This window comes from Mustela nivalis (assembly GCF_964662115.1).
Source record: "Mustela nivalis genome assembly, chromosome: 3".
NCBI lineage: Eukaryota > Metazoa > Chordata > Mammalia > Carnivora > Mustelidae > Mustela > Mustela nivalis.
The window spans coordinates 57,158,005-57,184,752 of record NC_139022.1 but is presented as its reverse complement, the minus strand read 5'-3'; positions in this window follow the sequence as shown (position 1 = coordinate 57,184,752).

Below are 26,748 nucleotides of genomic sequence, written 5' to 3'. Positions count from 1 at the left end.
CCTTCCTTTATTGGTGTTGCCTTACTATCTTTTCTCCCTGACTTCCTTCTTGTCCTTCTCTCTGCTTCCCTCTCTCCTTCACACATACCCACAAGCATTATTTTCTTCCCCTGTCTTTAAACCATAGCACTTAAAGAAACCGGAGCCAGATTTCAGTGTGATACGGTGTGACCTTCCGAGGCAAAAGGAAGGGACTCATGAACAGATAAGGATACTTCGGCAGCAACAACAGTTCTTATTACCCAGATAATTTGTGGCAAACAGATATGGGCCTATATGCACACAATGGGGGCCAATAAGAGCACCTCTCTCTGCAGTCCAAACAGAGCCCAGTGTTGGGCAAGGTGTGCAGACCAGGCTATATGGAATCCTTCCCTGGTGAATTTTCTGTTACTATTGATGGAAAAGGGCTTCTTTGCCTCTCAGGATGTCCACTAAATGGACAAAACTTCCGGGATGCTCAGGACCTTGCAGTCTTGTAGCTCTTAGTGTCTTCAACTGATTGGATGAGGCTCACCTACATGATGGAGGGTGTTCTGCTTTACTTAACACCTACCGACTATAAATACTAATCATATCTAAAAAATACTTTCCCAACAACATCTGGCCTATGGTTTGACCATAAAACTGGGCACCATAGCATAGTCGGGTTGATGAATACTATTACCCATTTGTGAAAGTATGTGAACAACTAATTGTGTACAGATGATTTTAGGTAAGACATTGATAAACTTTTTGAAATAGCTACATGTGATATCTGTTTTCATGTGATCTGAAAAAGCATAACTAATATACTCAAGCTATGATATGAAGCAGATTATTGCAAAGAATAATTCCCCAACTATTTAAGATCAAGTAAATGTATTAATTAATAGTACAAGGTGTATGTGTCAAAAATTTGAATGTAGGACTAAAATGACTAAAGTTTGGAAAATCCTAGCCTAAGACCTGTACCATTACAGATGAAAATTTCCTTCAATGTTAATAAAACTAGTAGATATTTTCCAAGGAGTAGATTTTGATGAATGGAAGCCATATGCTAAGGATAGCATAGGACATACATTCTTTGTAGTTAGAAATGACCAATGAGGTAAAGGCAGAGATTGGGGAGGGCTTTGCGAAATACTTTGCCCTTTGCCCTTCCTCTTTCCTACAGCTTAGAAAGCGGTTCTAACTTCTCAGCCATACTGGACCACAAGGCAAGCTTAGGTTGAAAGCCACATGCTACGGGTGGCAGAATAGAAAGACAGAAGTAGCTAGAGGCCCTGTTGTTCATGACACCAACATACTATTCCTGGGCTGCCCACCTCTAATTTCTTATACATGAAGAAAGAAATAAACCATTCCGTTATTAAAGCCACATGAAGTAGATTGCTGCTTCTGGCAGCTGAATGCCATCCTGGATGCTTCGGGAAGAACTTCTTAGGAAATTTAAGAAGGACAAACATTTCACTGGCTGGAAAGTTAGGAGGAGATGTTAGAGACAGGACATGAAAACAAACTGCTAAAATCAATTCTGAAACAGACAATAACCCCAGTCAGAAACTGACAATTTTTGAAATATTTAAGACTAGTTAATAATGTTATCATAGTATTTTTTTTCCGTGTTAACATTTAATCCTTCTTGAGTCTTGGTTCTGTTGAAATGGGATATAGAAATGTGAGTATACTCAATAAGCTTTGACCTTGCACAGTTCAGGGTAGGGACAAGCCAAGACTGAAAAGTTGTAAAAGGAAATATGAGAAGGTCTGTATGAGCTAAAGGATTAAAAATGCAAAGTATGAGGACACACACACACCCCTAAAGAAAAAGATCACTAAAGAAAAATTAATACTACCCCTGGGGATAAAAATACATATGTTTATTTAAAAAAAGAAAGAAAGAAAAATTAATGCTATTCTTCCATTTTATGGTTAATTTAATGACTGTTAGCTTTTCATGGTCCCTACCACTACATTAAATTCAGAATAATAAAATCTGAATTCACCAAATAGGCTTATGTATATTTTTCTAGTGACTTCCTCACTTTCCGTAAGAAATTATTATGATTACTTAAATAGTGAAATTTTCTTATGTGTGAAATGATATCAAGTAACATATCAACATAAAATGAAACAATTTTTAAATAAGTACTCACTGGACAGTTGAAGAGTATAGTACTTTACTATGCACAGAATGATTATAAGTAGTTTCTTAATTCAGAATAAGAGATGAGGTTAAGATAATGACTATTTGTACACATGGTACATAACCATGAGGACAAGCTATTTCAATAATGCAATTTCCTCCTTTTTAGTTTTTAAAGCAAAATATGTCTTCATTTTTTTTAAAGATTTTATTTATTTATTTAAGAGAGAGAAAGAGAGAGCACAAGCAGTGGGGAGGTGCAGAGGGAGAGGGAGAAGCAGACTCCTTTCTGGACTGGGAGCCTGATGCAGGGCTCCATCCTAGGACTCTGGGATTGTAAACTGAGGTTAAGGCAGATGCTTGAGTGACGGTGGCACCCAAGTGCCCCTGTCCTTATTTTTTATAATATCTAAGATACTATCTTGTTACCTGGGATTCAGTTCTCATCATACACTTTGTTTCTTAGTTTTACTTCTTTCTCGTCTGCTTGCTTCCCATGTTCTAATCGAAGGATTTGAAGGAAAAATACATGAAAAGCAAAGGAGTTTTAAATGAGATACATTATTTAAAAGTTCTAGGAAGGAAGAAAGTCAGCGTTCTTAGCTCCGCTCTCAAATAGGACTATAGACCTGGAAGAAACTGAGAATAGCTGAGACATTTTGAGAAGCTGACTTTTATGGATTTCTTCACCAGTGCCTGGGGCCAAACATTAGAATGATTCACCTCAGTGATACAAAACCTCATCACAGATCTAGAAAAAAAGAACTTTGTATTGTTTACTATCCTAATTTGTTTCCAGTGGAGAAACAGATCATTTAGGATGAACGGGAATGTGTGAAAGTACAAGCAAGTGAGTACATTGACTGGGTCAGAATCATTATTGCCATCAGAGGGAGACTGGTACATCAGAGCGTCCATGAAATGCAGACATCGCATCCTGGCTGTAATTGGGTGAAGCATCAGTCCTTATAGTGAGAAAGTTATCCTAGAGAAGTAGGCATTTATTAATTAAATATATGTGTTGATTGCTCACATTTCATATACACTTGAAAGTGATGTCTCATCTTTGCAACTTACTTGTCATATTTAAGTACAGAGACTTGCTTTCTTTAATGTAATGTAAACAAAGTAATATTTTCCCCCTTAAATCCATACATTAAATCACTCGGAACACTGAAAATCCTTATGGAATAGGATTTCTGTCTTAAATCCTACCAGGCAGAATTACTTGACGTTTTTGTAACATATTAACTGAATTTGGCTGAAGCTACTGCAGTGTCCAGGTGAGAGGCTATGTGGCTCGGGCCAGTGTGGCAGCCGTGGAAGGAGAACTGAGAATTAATCCAGTTCAGGGTATCAATTTGAAGACTGAGACGATTTCATTGCTCATGGTTCGGTCATGGTTTGGTTGTGAAATGGAAAGTATCACTGATGGAGACTGAGGGACTCTTGGGTTTGTTGGGTGGAGGAGGAAGGTTTGGATAATGAAGTTTAATAAAGAAATCTATTGGGGCACCTGGGTGGTGGCTCAGTGGGTTAAGGCCTCTGCCTTTGGCCCAGGCCATGATCTCAGGGTCCTGGGATAAAGCCCCGCATCAGGCTCTCTGCTCGGCGGGGAGCCTGCTTCCTCCTCTCTCTGACTGCCTCTCTGCCTACTTGTGATCTCTATCTGTCAAATAAATAAATAAAATCTTAAAAAAAAAAAAAGAAATCTATTACACATTCAAGTATGAAAGTCAAGCAAGCATTTATAGTTCCTGAAATCTGAGTTCAGGAACACAATGAGGGCTTGAGATATGAAGTGGGGAATTACAGGTATTGAAGATGGTATTTGAAACTGATTAGATCAGATCCCGGATGTGAGTCTAAATGGAAAAAAAAAAAAAAAAGAAAGTCGCACAGATACACAGATAAGCGCCAGGTATCTCAAGATTTAGTGATTCAAAGAGAAGAAAGTGTAGGTAGTATGCCACACGATGGGTAAGTCTTTCTGAACACCACAAGGGTCTCTGGCCCCATGAGTGGAGCTGGACAGTAATTCCTGCTACCAGTAAAGGAAAAAAATAAATAAATAAATATGATGAGAAGAAACCAGAGAAGGAGCCTGAAAAGGAGTCGCCAGTGAAGTAAGAGGAAAAGTGTCCAGGGTTCTGAAGAGCGTTGTAGCCCAGAGGTCAAGTAAAGAAAGCATTTCAGAAAGGTAAGATAAATCAATGGTGTTAAGGGGCACCTGGGTGGCTCAGTGGGTTAAAGCCTCTGCCTTTGGCTCAGGTCATGATCCCAGGGCCCTGGGATGGAGCCCTGTGTTGGGCTCTCTGCTCAGCGGGGAGCCTGCTTCCCACTCTCTCTGCCTGCCTCTCCGCCTACTTGTGATCTCTGTCTATCAAATAAATAAATAAAATCTTAAAAAAAAAAAAAATCAATGGTGTTAAACGTTAAGAGCTCCAGCAAGCATATTCTGTGGATTACCCAGGAGATAGAGATCACAAAGCCCCTATGCAAGAGTAATTTCAGTGAAGTGGTAGAAATAAAACTGTTTAGAGTGGGTTGGAGAGAGAATAGGAAGTGAGTAAACAGAGAATGACTATAAAAAATAGTTCTAGACCCAATATCTGTAGATACTGATTTTGATCCTCACTACAGCATAAAATTCTAAATTATAGTGAAAAGTAAGTACATTGGGGCCCCTGGGTAGCTCAGTGGGTTAAAGCCTCTGCCTTTGGCTCGGGTCATGACCTCAGGGTCCTGGGATCAAGCCCCACATCGGGCTCTCTGCTCAGCAGGGAGCCTGCTTCCTCCTCTCTCTCTGCCTGCCTCTCTGCCTGCGTGTGATCTCTGTCTGTCAAATAAATAAATAAAATCTTAAAAAAAAAAAAAAAGAGCAAGTACATATTGTGGCTACTAGGAAAACCTCATTCAGATCTTTCCTAAATGTTCTGAGTCACAAACAGGCATGAATAAAGATATTTACTATCCTCTCAGCACTGAAGTCTGTTGTAGTATTCTATATAAATCACCCGAGATGTAATTGAATGTCTATTCCCAAATTGTGTGGTACTATACAATTTAGAGTTGAGAGATAGAAATAGAGATAGAATAGATATATTTCCAAAAGTGTGAAGAATGGTAAGAAAGGAGCTGAAGGAACTCCATGTGTGGCAGAAGCAGGGTTTGAGCAACTCCTTATGGTTGCTCCTATCACGGTATTATTCCTAAAGTGTCTCTTATTTTTCACTTACCTAGATCATTCAAACTCAGGATGTTTCACTTAATTTATCTGAGCAAAAGAGAAAGAATAACCATGTGAATATTTTAACATTACTAGAAAACACAAAGTGACAATCTGCTCTTTCAATCTGCTCTTTTATTTAGGAAAATAAAAGTAGGGAAATAAAAGCAGGCCATGTGTAATAAGTACTATATTTGTTGAGTATCTCCTGATTTATAGTCTTCTCTTCATAAGCGTCTTTCTCCTCCCAACCGCCACCTACCGCCTCAAGAAAGGAAATAGGGTAAATATCATTCCAGAGAGGAAACACTGATTTAAGGGAAACCCTGGCAGAAGGCATTTTGGCAAACAGCTGGGGATAATAATAAAAAATAAATAAATAATATGTTGAATCATTCCAAAAAAGAATACATTACCAGGTTATAAAAATAAAAATTGTTTGAATTGTTGAATTTGAATGAGTTTACTGTATTATACATTAATATAGTGAGGTGGGCATGAGAGGACATGAGAACTATTGTAGTCTACAAGGTCAAGGCGTCATAAGAAAAATCAAACAAATTATAGGAAGTAAAGAAATACCTTCATTTGAATACATAAATATCAAAAAAAATTCAACCCTCATACATGATTTCATGTAGTGGATTTCTTATTCCTAGAACATTTATTTTATGAAGAAAGGATGCCAGTCCAATGCCTACCCTCACAATTCCTCACCCTTTCTACATATTACGATGGGGGTGGGGAGGGGAATGCAACTTTTCAGCTTCAAAACAACGTGGACACAAGGCTTTGACTCCAACAGGAAGAGAAAAGGTGAACAAATAATGCAGTCCTGCAGAATAAGACGAAAGTAGCCAAATAGCCAGAATTTGCTTCACTTTCACAAGATACTAGCTTCTCTACTTGCAAATTTCAAACAATAAGATGCAAATTTGGGAATACCAGGAATGAGAATGAGCAAAAGGCTCTTTTTAAGCGTGTGACTTCAATTAAAGCTAGGTGGTATGTTATGCTGAGAGAGAACATTTGATTGGGTGGGAACATCTTCTCCACCCCCTGTAGGCTTGTCCCTGCTTTTAGGACACTCACATATTGCCTGTTGCACTAAGAAGGTACTGTGCCCTAGTTTTTAGATGAGTCGCAACTTGTCCATGCTCCCGATGGCTCTCCCATGTCACCTTGGCACTGTGGTGGGATTATAGCAGAAAACACAGGGCTGAGCCATATCATTTTGCAGCTGTCTTTTTCTAACTATTCACACTTGTGGGGAAGTCTCTAAGATATTATCACTAAGAATGGAAATTAAGCTCCACTTTTCCAGATGATTCTCATAAAATATCAATGACAGAGACAAACGCAAGAATCTGGAAGTAGGGCAGTACTCTACAACTAGAAACCTGTTTTTCCGTTAATTCTAAAGCTTTCCTATTATGAAGTTCCCTTAGAGGCTGAAATCAATGATGTCAAGAACTTTCCAGAAACCCCGTGTTCTGTTATTTTGTGATTATAAGAAAACTTTTGCAAAGATCCCTGCTATTTATTTACTTATTTGTTTTGCTACACAAAGAAAGTCTCATTCCTGAAAGCAGAGATGCTGGCTTGATTTCTCTAAGCTGAAAGATTTAGAATATTGTGAAAAATGGGAAGAAAGGATCCCTGGATCTCCAGAGCTACAGGTAATTAATAGTGTATGAAAGGACAGGGACAAATAGTCAAAACAAAGAATGAATACCGTATTATTATGGGAGTTATCATTACAAAGAAAGAGTAGGCTATTATTATGATAATTATTAATACCATGTTTAATTACATAAATCCATTTTTTCTCATAATTTCATTCTAATTGAAGGAAAGACAAGTGGTATACAAGCATCCAGGTTCTGATCTACTGATGCTCTTTTTTAAAAGATTTTATTTATTTGAGAGAGAGAGAGAGAGACAAGTATATAGCAAGAGAGAGCACGAGCAAGGAAAAGAGGGAGAAGCAGGTTCTCCGCTGAGTAGGGAGCCTGATGTGGGATCCCATCCTAGGACCCTGGGATAGTCACCTAAGCCAAAGGCAGACACTTAACTGACTGAGCCACCCAGGCATCCCAAGATCTACGGATACTCTTAAAAAATCCTTTAAATTTCACCATTAAAAAAATAATAACTGCATTTAAGAGTTCCTTTTATTTATGGATATAGTTAATTAAAAATAAAAGAGTACCCTTAATTGAGAACTCCATTTCCCAATATCTATGCCTTTGTACTACCTAATTCCACTGAGCAAAATATGTCTAATCATGAGGGAAAAAAGACAAATCAGCAAACCTTTCTTTCTCAGTTTGAATTTTCACACTTTCGAATAACCTTGTTCACAGGCATAAGGAAACACAGGTGAGAATATTTGTGTTGTCTCTAGTTTACCATTTTCCAATTTCAAGACTTTAACGAGGTCTTTAGTATTTCCTTGATAAAAGAGTTTTGCAGGGTAGGAAAACAAAATCTTCTTGAAGCCAGTCTTTGCTCTGTCCTTTGAAAAATGTTAGTCTAGGGGTGCCTGGGTGGCTCAGTGGGTTAAAACCTCTGCCTTGGGCTCAGGCCATGATGCCAGGGTCCTGGGATCGAGCCCCATATCAGGCTCTCTGCTCAGCAGGGAGCCTGCTTCCTCCTCTCTCTGCTTGACTCTCTGCCTACTTGTGATCTCTGTCTTTCAAATAAATAAATAAAACCTTGAAAGAAAGAAAGAAAGAAAGAAAGAAAGAAAGAAAGAAAGAAAGAAAGAAAGAAAGATGTTAGTCTAATGAAAAGATTATTTTAAGTGTGATGGGAGTTGAAGGGAAAGGAAGAGCCAAATCTTCCAGAAGGTTAAGACCCCTCATATCAGGAAATAAACCAAAGGAAAAAAAAAAAGAGTCAAATTAATGCAATTTTCTTCCCTCTGAGAGGACAGCAATCCTGAAGAGTATTTTAAGCCATTTTCAACATTTCCCACCTCGTCATATTCACCAGCAGTGATAAAAGCCAAGAGAATGGATTGAGAGATGATAAAAAGGTCAATTGGAGATTAGAGGAAGATGAAGAGCCATCTAGGGGGGAAAGTAGCATTTCTATTTCCATTCTAAATTCCTGACAGGGGCAACACTGGCTCAGTGATCTTCGATGTACTATAACTTCATTTCTGATTTATTTTGTGAAGAGAAGTAAAAGTTATAAAAGGTAAATAGTGATTACACTTGATTTATTTATACTTCTGTTTCTTTCATTTTATTTATCAGGGAAAAGAGTCAAGTGTCAAACAGTCTAGATGATTGCCTAGGGTCTTCTACTTCCCTAGGGTTTCTGTTAGTATTCCGGAAATCTTACAATGTTTGCTATTATTTTTAAGTATTGAAACTCATTTCCTGGACTATGTTTACCTACAGGCTGTTCAGAACGATTATTTATTTAATCCAAGGCTGCCTCATAAACATGCTTTAAATGTGTGCTGTGTGCAGGGAATAGAATGAGGTTTCATGTTACTGTGTCTAAAGTGTCTCCTTTCCTCATTTTATAGTGGTTAATTTGAATAACTGTCATTTAACCTTCTCAACTATCCATCTATTAAACCTACCTGAAAAGGTTGTGTGATCTCAAGAGTTTAACATATGTGATGACATTTGGACTGGTTTTAGGAACATAGAAGTTTCTGACTATAGATGAAGTGTATTGATTTCATTAAGTGCCAAGTAAGAGATAAATGATTTGCATGCATGTAATGACATATATGGCCGGTCCTGTACTCTAAATTTCTGAGCCACATTCATGATTAGGTCAGTAGCAGACCGATAAAGCACAACCAATAAAGTTTTTGCATATTAGCATTCTGTCCCTGACAATGATTTAGGAGAGGTCCCTTATGTTCTTCCTGTCTGGGCCATCAGGAGCCTGTCTACCAGGAGCATAGAGTTCTTTCAGCACTGTTTGGTCAGCAGCACCAGCCCTGGTGACAATATAGGAAGAACTCAAGGTTCACTGGGTTAGAAGTCTGTGTAGACAACCATGGATCAGTTTCCCCCTGCTCTCCTCTCCCCGGTTAGGGTACCTCATCCTCATTTAGTTGTGACCTTGCTTTATTGCTTAGGGAGAAATTAGCAACATGTCATAGATAGGCCACTTAGAAAATAGCAAGCTCATACTAAATACACCATGGGAAAAAAAATGACTGGCAGATAATGCCCTGCTGTGGGAACTGGGTGGAGAGGGGACACATTCACTAGATTTGTGTGACAAGGAATGTAATTTTTATGATTTGTTTAAGGCAGAGATTTCCACATCTTCCTTAAAAGAATAGGCAAAATGATAAAAAGAAATGTATGTTTTATGCTAGCACTATGAGACACTTTGACATTTCTTTCCATTTTCTGACAGCTGTTTTTGCAAGGTTCTCTGTAACATTTCCATAAATCAGTAGTTGAGTATATAAAATTATGCAGTCTCTGTAAAATCACAGAAGACCTTTAGGTGACTAACTTCAATATTTTCAAAGTCTTTGTTTTATGTATTACAAATGTTAGTTTAGAATATCGGTTTACGGGGCACCTGGCTGGCTCAGTGGGTTAAAGCCTCTGCTTCGGCTCAGGTCATGATCCCAGAGTCCTGGCATCGAGACCCGAGTCAGGCTCTCTGCTCAGTGGGGAGCCTGCTTCCTCCTCTCTCTCTCTCTCTGCCCGCCTCTCTGCCTACTTGTGATCTGTCTGTCAAACAAATAAATAAAAATCTTTAAAAAACAAAATAAAATAAAATAAAGAATATCAGTTTACATTATAAGCAGTCAACTTCCTGGTATTTTTGGCCTATTCCCTACATGGGTCAAACCTGCTCTCATGACCCCATCCCTGAGGATGCCAGGAAGTAAGGCAAAGATCTGCAAATCAGCTCCTTAGAATGTGCTGAGGGAATGTGGCTGGGCATTGAAGTAGCTTGGTATAGTAAGAAGTGCTCACATCCAAAAGATTTAAGAGGATTTGAATCTGTGTGATTTAGAGTCAAAGAACAGAGTAAGTTTAGTCAGCAAGAAGAGCAATGTGTAGCCTCTAAGTCAAGTTTTGCCAGCACTGAGTATGTGATTTTAATAGGAAAATCAGAAATGCATGCCTGGGACTTGAGAACTGATTCAGGCAACTCATATACAACATAAGCAAGAGGACAAGTTGGGAACAGGAGAAAAAGCGACATCCATGAGGCAAAAAGAAAAGCAAAAAAAAAAAAAAAAAAGAAGAAGAAGCTTAAAGTTTGAAGAAGAACCAGATGTTTAATGAAATGTATTTATTGGCATTAAACAACAGCATTGGGATGCCTGGGTGGCTCAGTCGGTTAAGCGCCTGCCTTCGGCACAGCTCATGATCCTGAGGTCCAGGGACCATGTCCTACATCTGGCTCCCTGCTCAGTAAAGAGTCTGCTTCTCCCTCTAATTCTGCCTCTGACCACTGCTTGTGCTCTCCTTCTCAAATAAATAAAAATATTAAAAATATTTAAAAACTTGATGTTAGCATGATATGTTTTACAATATTAGAATTTTTATGGAATTGGGAGGGAAACAAACCATAAGTGACTCTTAATCTCACAAAACAAACTGAGGGTTGCTGGGGGAGTGGGGTTGGGAGAAGGGGGTGGGGTTATGGACATTGGGGAGGGTATGTGCTTTGGTGAGTGCTGTGAAGTGTGTAAACCTGGTGATTCACAGACCTGTACCCCTGGGGATAAAAATATATGTTTATAAAAAATAAAAAATTTAAAAAAAAAAGTGACCACTTTAAAAAAAAAGAATTTTTTATCCAAGGCAATTTGCTTTTCACATTAATTTGGAGATGTACCAAAAGCTCATGGAATATTTGGTTTTCCAGTAGTAAGTTTCATCCATGACTGATTTAGGGATGGCCAAATGAAGAAATGTACATGATAATATTTGCAAAAATAGATATACTTTCCCAAGACCTTAGTTTTCAAATATTGCTGAATAAATTCTTTGAACTTACAGGAACAACACCCTCAGGAAAACCTGAGAACGAATATCAAAAAACTTACATTAAAGCTAGGTTTTATTTTGGTTAATTCCTAGTGATTGAAAGCAAGAGATTTCATTGAAAAATAGTTTGTAACCTTAGTTATTTGTATCCACCATCCTATACCCCACTCTAGTCACTGGGTCCAAATGACTTTCCTTGCCTTTGTTCAATAGAAATGCTATTTCAAGATTCAGAATATTAATTCAGAAATATCCTGAAATCATACTGCCACTGAAAGGTTAGCCATTGATGGGATTTCAAGTGTTGCTCTTCTAAATAGTGTCATGCTTAAGGTCTGGGAGTCTCATATTTGTGACTAGAGAAAATATGACGCAGTAGAAGCATGTCAGAAATGTCCTTGCAGGAGGAAAGACTGGAAGGTCCTTTTGGGGAGATTCTTCAGGTTTGTTATCTCTCACAGTGAACTGTTTTTCTTTTATTAGTTTGATGTTAAAGCTTCTGAAATCTAGATGTTAAATGAATTCAGTAGATGGTTTCTCATTTTCTCAATCTTAAAGCTTAAGACTTAATAAAGTGAAGGAGAGTTTCAGCTTTTAATGTTTGTGGGCCTTGTGTATGGGGTCTCAGAGAAACCATACTTCTACATTTACCAGAGTCAGCAAAACCTCAAAGCATGGCTCAGTTTCTGCCCAGAGTACACATTGTACATTTGCTTCATTAACAAATAACCTACGAAGAAACATTCCAAACACAAAGATAAGAGCCAAACCTCCTTAGTTCCTCTAAGATTGGAATCAAGCAGTCCTACACATACTACAAGCTTAAGATAAAGGTCTGTAACTTTCTGCAAGGTCTTCTTCGGTCATGATTTGTAACTCTTCATGTAAAAACCGCATGTAACCCTGTACTAAATGGGGTTGCCCATAGCACTCTTCTTTGTGAAGACTGTGTGTCCTGGGTAGCTCTCCCAATGTGGGTGTGAACAGAACTCCTTTCCTTCTTCTTTAAAAAATTTTAAAGACGTGTGCTCATTTGCATTGAGAGACTACTTATCAGTAATGGAGAAAGAAATATTACTTTGATTTTCAGAGCTTTACCATTACTTACACACATTTTTTAATTCAAAGAGCTGTGTGGAGCATGTAACTTTTAAGGCACACATTGACGTAAAATTTATTCCACGGGAGCCAATCACAGAGTCTGCCTTTCTGACCAACTCCTGATCATTTTCATGCCATAAACTGGCAGAATACTTCATTACTTGATCACAAAACTTAAAAACTCAAGATTTGATTTCTTTCATGAGAAAAAAAAGAATGTGCATGTGTGTGCACCCACACAAAAACTAGGAGTTATATCTAACCATTCCATAGCAATTGTATCTTAAACACTTCCTTATAAATGCTAGGAAGCACTGAGTTTATACCTATACAAGACTGAGAAACTTGGCAATGAATCAAAAGACTTTTCATTGCCTTGACTGACTGCATTCTTCACTTTTTAGCTAATTATTCAGACATCATGAGCAGACATAAAGTCAGTATATGCTCCATATTTATGGGCAAATCCCAAATCTCAGAAATCAGGACTTTGAATAATGTCTTCAAACAATGTGCTTCCCCCTGAGATATATAAATTCCCAGGCTCTTTTTCATAAGTACATGGGTAGAGTAGAGTGAAACAGAGTATGCTATAGACTAAATTTTAGCTAAATTAAAAGTTAAATTAAATTAAAAGTTAAATTAAAAAGGAAAAATTTAAGCATTTCCACTAAAACACCCACAAAACCCTTTGTAAGTCAATGTTTTTTTGCCCCTGAAAAAAAAAAGTTTCCCTGCATAAGTAAAGAGGCTTTTTAACTTTAATCTAATCTATATATAAGTAATATATACATAAAGTTTGAAATGTGAAATAGTTCCGAGAGCTTAATAAAAACCTGAGTTTCTGCTAACACAGACATCTTTCTTCTCCTCGGACCATTGTACCAATCGACTGACCAGAGGTAACTATCCTCAAGTCTGTTTCCTATACCTTCCTATTTATTTACTTGTTACTAAATAATATTATTCGTTGTTAATTTTGTGTCAGTTTTTTATGGTATCCATTCATTTCTTATTTAGACAGGTAAAAATATTATTTTTAATTGAGGTAACATTGAAACACAATGTAACATTAGTTTCAGGTGTACAACATAGTGATTCAGCAAGTCTGTTTGTTACACCATGCTCCCCACAAGTGTGGCTACCATCTGTCACCACACAACACTATTCCAACACCATCGGTTATATTCTCTATGCTGTGCCTTTTGTCCTCATGACTTAATTATTCCATAACTGGAAGCCTGTCCCTCCCACTCCCCTTCACCCATTTTGCCCATCCCCTACCCCAAAATACTATATTTCTTAAAATGTATCTTGCCTTCCACTTATTACCCACTATAGTAATTTTTCAGCCTCTATTCAGTCATTCATTGTTTGTATTAGCACATGCTTCTAAATCAAATATTATAATTATGTTTCTATTCTGTCAATATTGGTGGTGGTGATGCTTTCCTGGCAGTTCTTTCCTTCTCCTTTACTTTCCTTTCCCTTCCTTTTTATTTGTATATTGCTTATTTTTTAAAAGATTTTATTTATTTATTTGACACAGAGAGAGAGATCATCAGTAGGCAGAGAGGCAGGCAGAGATAGAGGGGTAAGCAGTTTCCCCGCTGAGCAGAGAGCCCGATGCGGGGCTTGATCCCAGGACTCTGGGATCATGACCTGAGCTGAAGGCAGAGGCTTTAACCGACTGAGCCACCAGGCACCCCTGTATATTGCTTATTTTTTAATCTTACTTAGGCTGTTTTATCCATCACCGTGTCCATCAGGGTCTAAAACACATTATTAGATTATATTTTCTGGGCTTATATTTTCAGTCCCAGTCTCACAAGTAACTATGCTGAATTTTGTTATTCTGTTATTCTGTTTCCTTACTTTCAGCTCAGTTCTTCATCTCCGTGCTCCTTTTTGACCAGTTAGGATCTTTTCTGGTTAAATTTCTCTGGAGAATATACTCCCTTATTCTGATCATTTTTGAAATATCTAGTTGAGACTATTAGAACCTATTGTAAGAGAATTTTGAAACAAGAAATGTAAACAATTCAATTAATCAATTTAGATGAATCAATTTCTCAAAAACCTGCTTGATATTCTGTGGGAGAGAATGGGAGGAATTTGTTGGACATGCTCAGTTGTATAAAATCATAACAACAATGATAATATCTTTCTATTTTGTTCTAAAATGTACTACCAGACTTCAAGCTATACTATGAAGCTGTTATCATGAAGACAGTATGGTACTGGCCTAAAAAGAGACACATGGATCAATGGAACAGAATAGACAGAAATGGACCCTCAACTCTGTGGTCAACTAATCTTCAACAAAGCAGGAAAGAATGTGCAATGGAAATAAGACAGTCTCTTCAACAAATGGTGTCGGGAAAATTGGACAGCCACATGCAGAGGAATGAAACTGGACCATTTTCTTACACCAGACACAAAAACAGACTCTAAAGGGATGAAAGACCTCATTGTGAGACAGGAATCCAACAAAATCCTAGAGTAGAACACAGGCAACAACCTCTGTGACCTTGGCAGCAGTAACTTCTCACTAGACACATCTCCAAAGGCAAGGGAAGCAAGGGCAAAAACGAATTATTGGGACTTCATCAAGGTAAAAAGCTTTTGCACAGCAAAGGAAACAGACAACAAGACCAAAAAACAACTGACAGAATGGGAGAAGATATTTGCAAATGGCATATCAAGTAAAAGGCTAGTGTCCAAAATCTGTAATGAACTTACCAAACTCAATATGCAAAGAACAAATAATCCAATCAAGAAATAGGCAAAAGACATGAACAGACATTTCTTCAAAGAAGACATACAAATGGCCAACAGACACATGAAAAAGTGTTCAAAATTACTCGGCATCAGGGAAATACAAATCAAAACCACAATGAGATACCACCTCACACCAGTCAGAATGGCTAGAGTTAATAAGTCAGGAAATGACTGATGTTGGCAAGGATGTGGAGAAAGGGGAAGGTTGGTGGGAACAGATATTTTACCTCTTTTGTTAGATTTATTACTAGGTATTTTATGGTTCCTTGTGCAATTGTAAATGAAACCGATTCCTTGATTTCTCTTTCTTCTGCTTCATTATTGGTGTATAGACATGCAACAGATTTCTGTACATTGATTTTGTAACCTGCAACTTTGCTGAGTTCATGTATCAGTTCTAGCAAACTTTTGGTACCATGTTTGGGTTTTCTACAGAGTATCATGTCGTCTGCAAACAGTGAAAGTTTTACTTCTTCCTGTCGATCAGGATGCCTTTTATTTTATTTCTTTGTATTGTCTGATTGCTGACGTTAGTACTTCCAGCACTGAGTGGACATCCCTGGCTTGTTCCTGACCTTAGAGGAACAGCTCTCAGTTTGTCCCCATTGAGGATGATATTAGTTGTCTTTCATATATGGTCTTTATGATTTTGAGGTCTGTTCCCTCTATCTCTAGTTTTTGAGGGTTTTTATCAAGAATGGATGCTGTACTTTGCCAAATACTTTTTCTGTACCTATTGAGAGGATCATATGGTTCTTATCCTTTCTTTTATTAATGTGGTGTATTTTGTTGACACAGACAGGGGGAAGGCAGGAATCTGATAGACACCCAGGACAAAGGAAGGGAGATAGTTCGCTCTTCTGTGAGGGATTTCCAGACAGTAGCAGGGGTGAACTCCCCTCTCCAGGGATGAGGGAAAGGGCTGGCACTATTTTTCTCTGAACCCTCCTTTCTGTCAGCCCAGACTGACTTGAGTGAGCAGAACAGCACCAGCACCACTTCTTACCTCAAGCCCCACCCCACTGTGCTCTGCAGGTGTTTATTAAACATTGATGAATACCCAACTTTTGTAGCAACATGGACAGGATTGGAAGAGATTATGCTGAGTGAAATAAGTCAAGCAGAGAGAGTCAGTTATCATATGGTTTCACTTATAACATATAAGTTATAACAAATAACATGGAGGACATGGGGAGATGGAGAGGAGAAGGGAGTTGAGGGAAACTGGAAGGGGAGGTGAACCATGAGAGACTATGGACTCTGAAAAACAATCTGAGGGTTTTGAAGTGGCAGGGGGGGTGGGAGGTTGGGGGAACCAGGTGGTGGGTATTAGAGAGGGCACGGATTGCATGGAGCACTGGGTGTGGTGCAAAAACAATGAATACTGTTACGCTGAAAAGAAATAAAAAATTAAAATATATATATATATTGGGTGCCTGAGAATCAGCAGGGTCTTTGTCTGGTTTTGGTCAAGATAATGCTAGCCTCATAGAATGGGTTTGGAAGTTGTCCTTCCATTTCTATTGTTTGGAACAGTTTGAGAAGACTAGGTTTTAATTCTTTAAATATTTGGTAGAATTGCCCTGGGAGGCTTTCTGGCCCTGGACTTTTGTTTGTTGGGAGATTTTTAATTACTGATTCCATGCCTTTACTGCTTATGGGTCGTTCAAATTTTCTATTTCGTCCTGTTTCTGTTTTGGTAGTTTGTATGTTTCTAGGAATTTATCCATTCCTTCCAGATTGCTCAATTTGTTGGCCTCCACTTTTTCATAATATTCTCTTATCACTGTTTGTATTTCTGTGGTGCTGGTGGTGATCTCTCCTCTCTGATTCATGACTTTACTCACTTGGGTACTTTCTCTTTTCTTTTTAATAATTCTAGTTAGCGGTTTTCAATATTATTAATTCTTGCAAAGAATCTACTCCTAGTCTTATTCATCTGGTCTGGTTTCTTTTCTGACAATATAAACATAATCTTGTCCTCCTCATGCTCTGCTCAAAATGTGTTATTCCTTTGAAATTTTTCTAAGATACCAATCTCATATCTATGAAGTTGAGTGACATGGTTTCAAAATTATTGACAAAGAAAACTGTTTATCTTTCAACTTCCTTCAAAAACCACTTTATGTCTTCAATTATCAAATCTATCAGAGAGACTATATTATACACAACCGGGTAAGATTGATTAGTCATCAGGTAACTGATAGACTCATCAAATTCATCTCCTATCTGATCAGAACTGCATTCAAACCTAATTAAAGGTATTGGTCTGCCATATTATTCTTTTAAAATATGAAAATGAAGAGTAAACTAATCATCATATTCATACTTTGGAAATCTATGAGGTTGCCTAAACACCAGGTTAGATATACCTAGGGAGAAATTGGCTCTGCCTATGACATAATAAATGAAAGGGGAGAAAGGTAATATTGAGTTCTGTGTAACACAAGTGTTTTCAAGTTTTATAAAATTAAATAAACAAAAATTGAGAGAGGACTAAAGGGATGGTGGGATTATTTGATTTGTATCAATAGTAATATAACAATGTTATAATTTTAACTAATATGGAAAAATAACAATAAAGTAAAATTTTCTGAAAGGAAGTTCCAGAACCTTACTTGAACATAATTTCTTACGTTCTACAACTTTTAACACTTTAATTATGAGGGGGTTTTTCTCCTAATTTAACCGTATTTCTTCTTTAGCAATCTCTAAAAAAAATCTTTTTGTATAGGCTATGGAAAGTAGAAGGATATTTTGAAATTTAGGTGCTTAATTTGACTCTCTGGCAAGCCACATACTCTAAATTTGTTAAAGTAATGGGAAAAAAAAGTATCATACTTACCCTAGGTACTCACCTTGTCATTTTTCTGGCACGCCACATAATCCCTGTTAGATTGCTCTTCTTCTCTAAAATCAATTTTTAAAAATGAGTGTGACACTTGCCTTCTAACTTTTAGAAAGCTGTGGTAATGTTATGGAATACAAATCATTTCTTCAATATATAAAAAGTGAAAATGTCTAGATGTATAAACCTATAATGATAATTTGTAATGTTTGAATAGGTCAAAACCTGGAGGAAACTTGTGTCTAGCATCATTCTGAAACAAAGGCCAAAGCCTCAGGAAATATAATTAAAAACAGAATCTCCTGAGGGGACAGAAAGAAACTACACTTACAAGTTCTCTAAAGTCACTTCTCTAAGAAAACGGAGAGAGAAGAAATCTTTTCCCTTATTTTCCACAGGGAGAATTAAACCTCTTATCTTCAATGTGTATCTACCTTCCTACATCCCACTAGGCCATAACAAATTCACAAAGGTCCTGTGGAATATTTAACAGGCTTTAAGTTTATTTTTTTAGTAATCTCTACAAAGTAGGGCATGAACTTGTGACCCCAAGGTCAAAAGCCAAACACAGCAATACTCAATATCCACTGTAATCTATACAAACTGCTAACGTGAGGTTACCAAAATCTTAACATTTGACTGCACTATATTCCTTGAGATGATGTCATATATTTGCAGAAGTGTTTTCAGCAACCACTATGATAAAAAGCAAGGACCTATGAAAATCAGTGTAGGGTAGGGAAAAGGGATGACCGTGTCCAATCTGATTCAAAGATTTGAGAAGTTTTGCCATGTTCAAAAGTTGTACACATTAATAATTGTAATTAACAATGAAAAAAAAGGGCGCCTGGGTGGCTCAGCGGGTTAAGCCGCTGCCGTCGGCTCAGGTCATGATCTCAAGGTCCTGGGATCGAGTCCCGCATCGGGCTCTCTGCTCAGCAGGGAGCCTGCTTCCTCCTCTCTCTGCTTGCCTCTCTGCCTACTTGTGATCTCTATCAAATAAATAAATAAAATCTTTAAAAAAAAAACAATGAAACAAAAATATGTTTTCTTTCCATTGATGTGTTGTTTCTTTCAAGTAACTATTAAACTTTTAAGAAATAAATATTTTTTAAATTCTTGGACCTATGTAGTTAGTTAACCCCCATTGCTAGCCCCTTCTTTGGATCTAGATGTGCCAGGAAAAAAATTACTGAGACGCTTAAGTTTGTTGTAAACTAAGAAAGTATGGGAACCAATACTGGACCAATACTTAATTTCCGAAAAACTACTGTGCAATATAGGAATGTGGTAGACTCACCTCAGGCTGTATCCCATATTTTCATCACTTGAATGATAGAAAGATATTTGCTCCCTCCCACCCACTGAAGGTTAAGGGCATCCTCCTTAAAATGAGAATGATTCCGAGACAGACTTTTTATCTAGGACGGTTCTGAGATGGCACCAGATTTAGATTTTGCTTCCTCTCCCCATCCCTAGAATCCAGGGACGTCTTGTCATAGGAATTATAGGAATTATTATTATAATGGGAATAAATGTATTATTCACAGTTATGTGAGCATGAGAATGAATTAATGAAAAAATTGCTTTCCACCAAAATGGAAGCATCCATTCAACAGAGGGCCAGACTTTCTGGGCCTAGCAAGTCCCTGAAAACTGGGAAAAGAGTGACAAAACATCCTTCATCAATTAAAAATTATTAATATGTAAGTCCAGCAGGTGTGTATTGCTGGAGAAGATATGACATTATCTTCAACTAGATAAGCACAGCCTATTGCATCTCTATTCTACAAGGTTTCACATGTGTAGATTGTGTATTTGCAGTGTAGCTCATTATCTAGGCATTAAAGAGAAAAGAAGAAAAAGGCAAAAAGAAGTTAACCTGTATGCCACTGCATGCGTCTGTGTTCTCTTATAAATACTGGATTCGTGAACCATTGCCAATGAAGGTCATTCACTTTAACTGGAATGAAACACAATAGCAATGTAATTTTCTTAATCTCCTGTATGACTTTCCTTCCATGCATTACATTTCCATCCCTCATTTCTTTTGTCTCATTTCATGTCTTCTATTATAGTGGCTTTAATATGCTTACTCCCCAATCTCTTACTGGCCCACATTCAAACCATTTACTGTAGGTAATTAGCTTTAGTGTGTCTGAGCCTCTGTTATCTCTGCCTGCTCTGTTCACAGCAGCCTTTTATGAGTATTCTTCTTATATTGGAATTTAAGAGTCAAAGCAGGATCAATGTCTGTTGAGGACACTGTGGCTTACTTTTTCACAATTTCTAACAACTAATTGCTCTGTTATATTCTTTTGAGTAAGAACACAAATCATTGTCAGACGTGCTAATTAAAAAAAATAGTAATAATAGGTTAAGTCAGACCAAATTTAAGAAAGGCTACTTTATTACAGAGTCTCTAAATCCAAAATCAAATACCAAGCAACCACAGGGATATGTTATGTAAAAATGTGCTCAGAGAGATGCCAGGGCAAATTGAAATGAAATCAAAGAATTTGCATCCCCTTAACCACAACAGCATTAACATTTTTTTCTCAGCTTAACTAAACCTTAGAAAATCTTCCTGATTCTAGGCCCCTGCTCTTACTTTCCTGAGAACATTAGAATACTGGTCACTAAATTTTCTCTTGGCCCTTTTGAAATGTAAATATTTTTAAAAGCGTGCCTGTTTTACAACCTAGGAATGTCTTTCTCGAGACTGGGGAGCCATGCCTTTGAAATGTAATTATCAAGAAAGATAGAACCCCTATCCCCGTCTCCTCTAACTGCCATTTTTGCAGAAGGATAGAAGTCTAACTTCAGTGCGTTCCTTAATCTGAGTTGTAAAACTTCCTCCTTGGCATGAAGATATGATTTCATTTACGTGTGAAATCCATAAAAGAAAACAAAGGAACAAACAACAGAAACCCAGAAACAGAAGCATAAATACAGATAATAAACGAGGGGTTGCCAGAGGTTGGGGGGAGGGGCATAGCAAAATCAGTGAAGGGGATTAAGAAGTACAAACTTGCAGCCATAGAATAAATTACAGAGATGAAAAGTACAGCATGGAGAACAGAGTCAACACTGTCATAACACACATGGTGACAGATGAGGACTACACTTATCCCAGTGAGCATAACTTCATAGACAGAATTGTCCAATCAGTATGTTAAAATAAGAAACTAGTTAACAGTGTCGGTCAACTATAATTCAATTTTAAAAAGGAAAAAGTTTACTTTTCCTTTGGTGAAAACCAGTTGGCAAACCACAGATGGCCTATGCTCTCTCTCTCACCCCATCTTTTGAAAACAATTACCACCTTTTGTTTCTGCAGAGCTCATTCAGACTGAGTTCTGGTCTCTCAACCTAAATAAAGTCTTCCTTTCCTGTTTAAATTTGCCCAGTGCCAATTTTGCTTTGCCACACTAAGGCTTGATAAAATCATTTTTTTTTAATATTCAAAGCCATCAAATTTATCCCATAGCTTTTCCCCAGGGCTTGCTCTGGTCAGTGAGCTCATGTTATAAAACTGGAAAAGAAGAATTCAACAAAATTAGCATTTCCATTTCCAGTCTATATCAGCAAGTTCATCGTGTCAGATTATTAAGTTATCATAGATTCAAGAAAGAAATAATGTTTGAAAATAAAAATTAAGCCAAGAGATAAAATTTAATATTTTGTCATTCTTGATTTTTCCTTAGTTCAGTTGTTTCTTGACAATAGACACAAGGTGATGGAGAAATTAAAAGGTCATCTATATCTAGACATGGTATTATGTTTATTCTGCTCTCATCTAATACAACCCAATACATTTGTACTGAAGAAATTTAAAACTGTTTATATGTTATCTTTTCCTTGAAATTATAACCATTGTCTGTAATATTTGTTGCTTGTTTATAGTCAATTGTCAACATGGGGATTGCTTATGGGTTTGGGGTAGGACAGCCGATAGGGTTAGAACACAAAGGCAGGGGAGGCTAGGAGTCAGGGGGGTACAGCCATTCATCAAAATGGAGAAAACTAGAGGGGAAGAAAGGAGGTGGAGGAGGGGCGGGGCAGCAGGGTACACGGGGAGTTCAGTTACTGACACACTGAATTTTGACACCCTGTGATTTAGTCCCAGAAAGATGTCCTCTCTAAACCTGAATATGGAAAGACAGATCAGCGCTGGTGTTGGGCATTTTGAAGGTATGAGGGGAGAGAAAGAATTTTCTACAGAAGGGAGAACCTTGAACTCTTTAGATGTGCAAGGAATGAAAGGGAGCAGAGACTAAGATATCCTACAGAACAGAGGGAAATTGATGGCACGAGGTCCTCAGAAAGAAGATCAGGGGAATTCAGAATGGAAGAAGAAACCAGGTTTGTAGTTTACCTTGAGAAATGGAAATGTCTTTTCCACTAAGTTGAGACGAAAGACAGATACATGTTAATTTGTAAGCAGGATGTAAAGAGAGGTGAATAGAACCCGAGAATAGTCCTATTTAATAGTCTCTCTCTTCTCTGTAAAGAAAAAAGCAGTATTACCTGTGGAAAATGAGGTTAGATGCATAATCAGGGCTTCTAAATGTCTGCTCCATTATAGAGATGGCTCCGACTAAACCGGCCTGAGCACAGAGCTGTGCAAGTCATTTGTGATCAGGCATTGCTTTGTATCATCACATCAATTCATCCCTTTCTAAGCCACTAACATAGCTGTCACCTTCCTGCATTAAAATCCCAAATAGAGTTGTTGAGTCACTTCCATTGCGTGTTCTGGAAACAATTTGAACTCTCCACATTATATTTCTTTGTAGATTTACTGACTGTAAGCACTGACTTGAGAAGGGGACAGAAAGGGAGGGACTACATTTCTATACTAATTATCAGTGCTATGCTTGACACTAACTCCTCTACAAAGAAGAAAAAGAAAAAGAAAAAACATACCTGGGGATAAAACTGAACTGTATTTTTATATAACTAATTAAATACATTTCTATTTACAAAAGCCCATGACCCTCTGCAGATATAGACAGAGTACCTCTCTGTCTCTATCTCTTTCTCCCCTCTTTGTTCCCCAATTTTTAGAGTTTAAAACAGACTGGCATAAGTAAAAGATCAGTAAATGTTTCTGGAGGTCAAATATTTTAACTTTTTGCTTAAATCTTGAATTGCTTTATTTGTTAACATTTCATATACTTATGCTTTACTTTGCCAATTAGATGCTGGGGCACCTGGGTGGCTCAGCTGGTTAAGGCCTCTGCCTTTGGGTCAGGTCATGATCCCAGGGATTGGGATTGAGCCCCGCTTCAGGCTCTCTGCTAGGCAAGAAGCCTGCTTCCTCCTCTCTCTCTCTCTGCCTGCCTCTCTGCCTGCTTGTGATCTCTGTCTGTCAAATAAGTAAATAAATAACATCTTTAAAAAAAAAATTAGATGCTTTTTTTTTTCATTTTATTTTATTTCTTTTCGGTGTTCCAAAATTCCTTGTTTATGCACCACAACCAGTGCTCCATAAATTTTTGAGGAAAATAACTCTAGCCACAACATTGCACATTAAAACCCTACCCGGCTTAAAAAGAAAATACTAAGAGGCAGTTTTGTAAGAAAACTACATATTTCCTGGCTAACCAAAAGGTTTTGAGAATTATAAGCACAATTGACGTCCCTTTTAATAGTAAATAATAAATATAAGAACATATTATCTATGTTTTCAGATTCATTTTTTAAAATTCTGTTTTGAGGAGGTCTTATAGAGACCGATGGGAGGAAAACCCAGTATAATAGTGAATAATGTTAATATGTAAAAAATTCATGCTTAATAATAGAAAGACAAACCTGGTCAAAATTTTAAGATTTTTTTTTTTTTTGTCATTTCTTTTCTAAGGTTTTAAAGGATCAATTCTTTTTATGGAAGGTAATTTAAATGGCTGTTTGCTATTTAAAAATAAAATACAGATTAATATCAAAATTCATTCTTGGTCAGTATCTAGAGAGAAAACCCATGAAATCAGAAGTATGTATCATCCTATTTCTAAATGAGAAAAGAAGTCGAAGTAGCAAAAGATGAATCCGCCAAATGATTCTCATTAGTTATCAGTTTTCCTTCTAACAAGAAAGCTTTCCAGTGATCTGAAATGAGAAAATTCTGGAAAAATTACAAAAAGGATATGAACAATGATAATGAAAAAAATGCAAATGAAATTTTTACTGAAGAGCCAGAAATCCTCCTCCAACAAAAAATTAGGCTCCTATAGCAACACTTTTACTAAAAACAATACCGCCACCTGCTGGTAAAAATGTAAATTGTAACCCTGGAAAGACTAGGAAAGGATTTAATTGAAGCACTTTTTTTTTTTAACAGAGAGCAATTTTTGTCTAGCGCCTCAAATTTGCTAACTTATTATTCATAACTTCAGAAAATATAATTCTTAGAATTGAAAGAAATATAGGATAATCCTCATAAATAAAAGTTGTGTTTGGGGTTTAAAAAAAAATGATCTATGTAGTTAACTTTAGTAAATTCCGGTGAAAAAAAGGATAAGCATGAATTTTGGAGTCACAGACACCCAGACTCAAGTTCTCCTTTGATACTTACTAGACTTTTGGCTTTGAAAATTTATCTCCCTGGGCTTTATTTGTCTCACATAAGAAACAACTGATAAGACTGTAATGAGTATAAATATATAATATACCTGCACATTTCCCCATACCCAACAGATTAGCAATAAGCAATATTTTCCACTAGAATTACCTGGTCTTTTCTATTTTTTTTTTTAATTTTGAAGTGTTTTTCAAGCAGTATTACCCAACTGGTTTTGCTGCGTATAATTTTCAGACTTTGAAATTACCTGTCAAAGACATATGATAATATCATTACACCATTTACTCATGTAAAACGGAAGCCAGAAATAGAATGATTTAATGTAACCAATGCAAAGCAGCATGTATATAAGACAAAGAAAAGAAAGAGAAGGGGAAAAAAGAGAGTACGCATTTGATACAGTGATTTACTTTTTTCTTTCCTTCAGTAAGCTTCTGTTTTGCTGACAATTAGAGAGACAGGTTAAGGTATTCTGTCACTGGGAAGCCAGGTGCTCAGCTGTTTCCACATTCTTTGGAAGATCTCAAGAACATAGCAGAGAAGCATGTACATACTGTCTTTGTTTGATGTCTACAGCCTTAGAAGCTCCATGAAGCTATGTCAATGCCGTTCTATTTCCCTTATCAGAACTTCTCACATTACAGTATGGCATGCATTCAACCCAACTACTCTTCTATCTCTCCATGAAATAATAGTGGGTATCATGTCCACATCATTACCAAAGCAACTCACTAATGCATGAAAAGAAGGAATCTAATGGTATTCTCTGATGCTTTATTTCTGAAATCCAGAGCCTTGAGAAAAATTTAAAAACAAGTAAATTTCTCCCCATCGCTCTCTGCACCCTTTTCTCTCCCAACTCACTCTGTCCCATCCCAGAGACATGCTTCTAGAAGAAGCCCCAGTAGTATCTCAACCCTCAAAAGGACCCCATTACTCCTTGTCTCACCTTTACTTTCAAGCCAAAATTTCCCTCCCTTAGAAATCAAAGTTGGAAATCAGGAAACATAATTAAATCACTGGCAACAAAATGTGATTCGTGCTCATTACCCCACTTTTTCAGTGTCAGTTTTTCACAAAGCAAATTTACTGATTCCGGATGGAGCTTTAACACTGTTCATTTCGAAAGCTCCACAGGCAACTTCTATTTTAGTCATTGGCGACCACTCAAACCAAACTCTAGTTGATGGATTTCAAAATATTAAGTAATATTTGCAAGGGTTAGAGAGGAAGAAATACAATAAAATCATGTTTATTTCCTCTGAATAAGTAAAAAGATACAAAAATAGTAGACTCAAAAGAGGTGGGACTTGTAAAAAAAAAAAAAAAACTTGTTAAATGTCTTATTCTTACCCTGTTGCTACCTTCAAATATATTCTGTAGGTACTACTAACTCTACCGCTTTGACAACATTCTTGGATCAATTCCATAGCTCGATGGCCATTTTTAGGTATTACAAAGGTCTAATTTCTCTCATGTCCCCATCTAAGAACTGACTTGTGGAAAAGGGTCCTACTAAGGGGAGAGAGGGAAAAATCTCTAAGCCCATTCCATCTTCTGTATTCTTTTGCACCAGCATAGGCACGAGGAGTGAAGGAGAAGAGGAAATGAGGCAAACCCCCTGTACTACCAGAACCTACAATTTTTTTTTTCTTGGCTGATACTGACTGACTTCCATGCCATCCATTATGGCAGGACTCCAAAAGCCAGCTTAATTATGGGGTGCAATTGTAGGTTCACACTGACTTCAAAACGGATCAATTCCCAGAGAGACTGATGCTCCCCACACACCTTAGTTGCTGACACTGTCTGGTAGGACCTCAGAGCAGACAGCTGTTATGGACAGAATCCCTTCAACACTGCTCTAAAATGTCACTTTTCATCGAATGAGAAGTTCTTATCTTCAGATGTTATGAATGAAGTTATTCTTCCGAGGCTTCCTTTCTGGGAATTTGGTCCCTAGGCTTAGGCCCAGGAATCTAATTCTGTGTTCCTTTCCTCCCTTACCATATTGGGGTACCTGCTCCAATCTGATGGGAATGAACTAAGAAAACACACAATTATGAAAGAGACACCAGCATACTT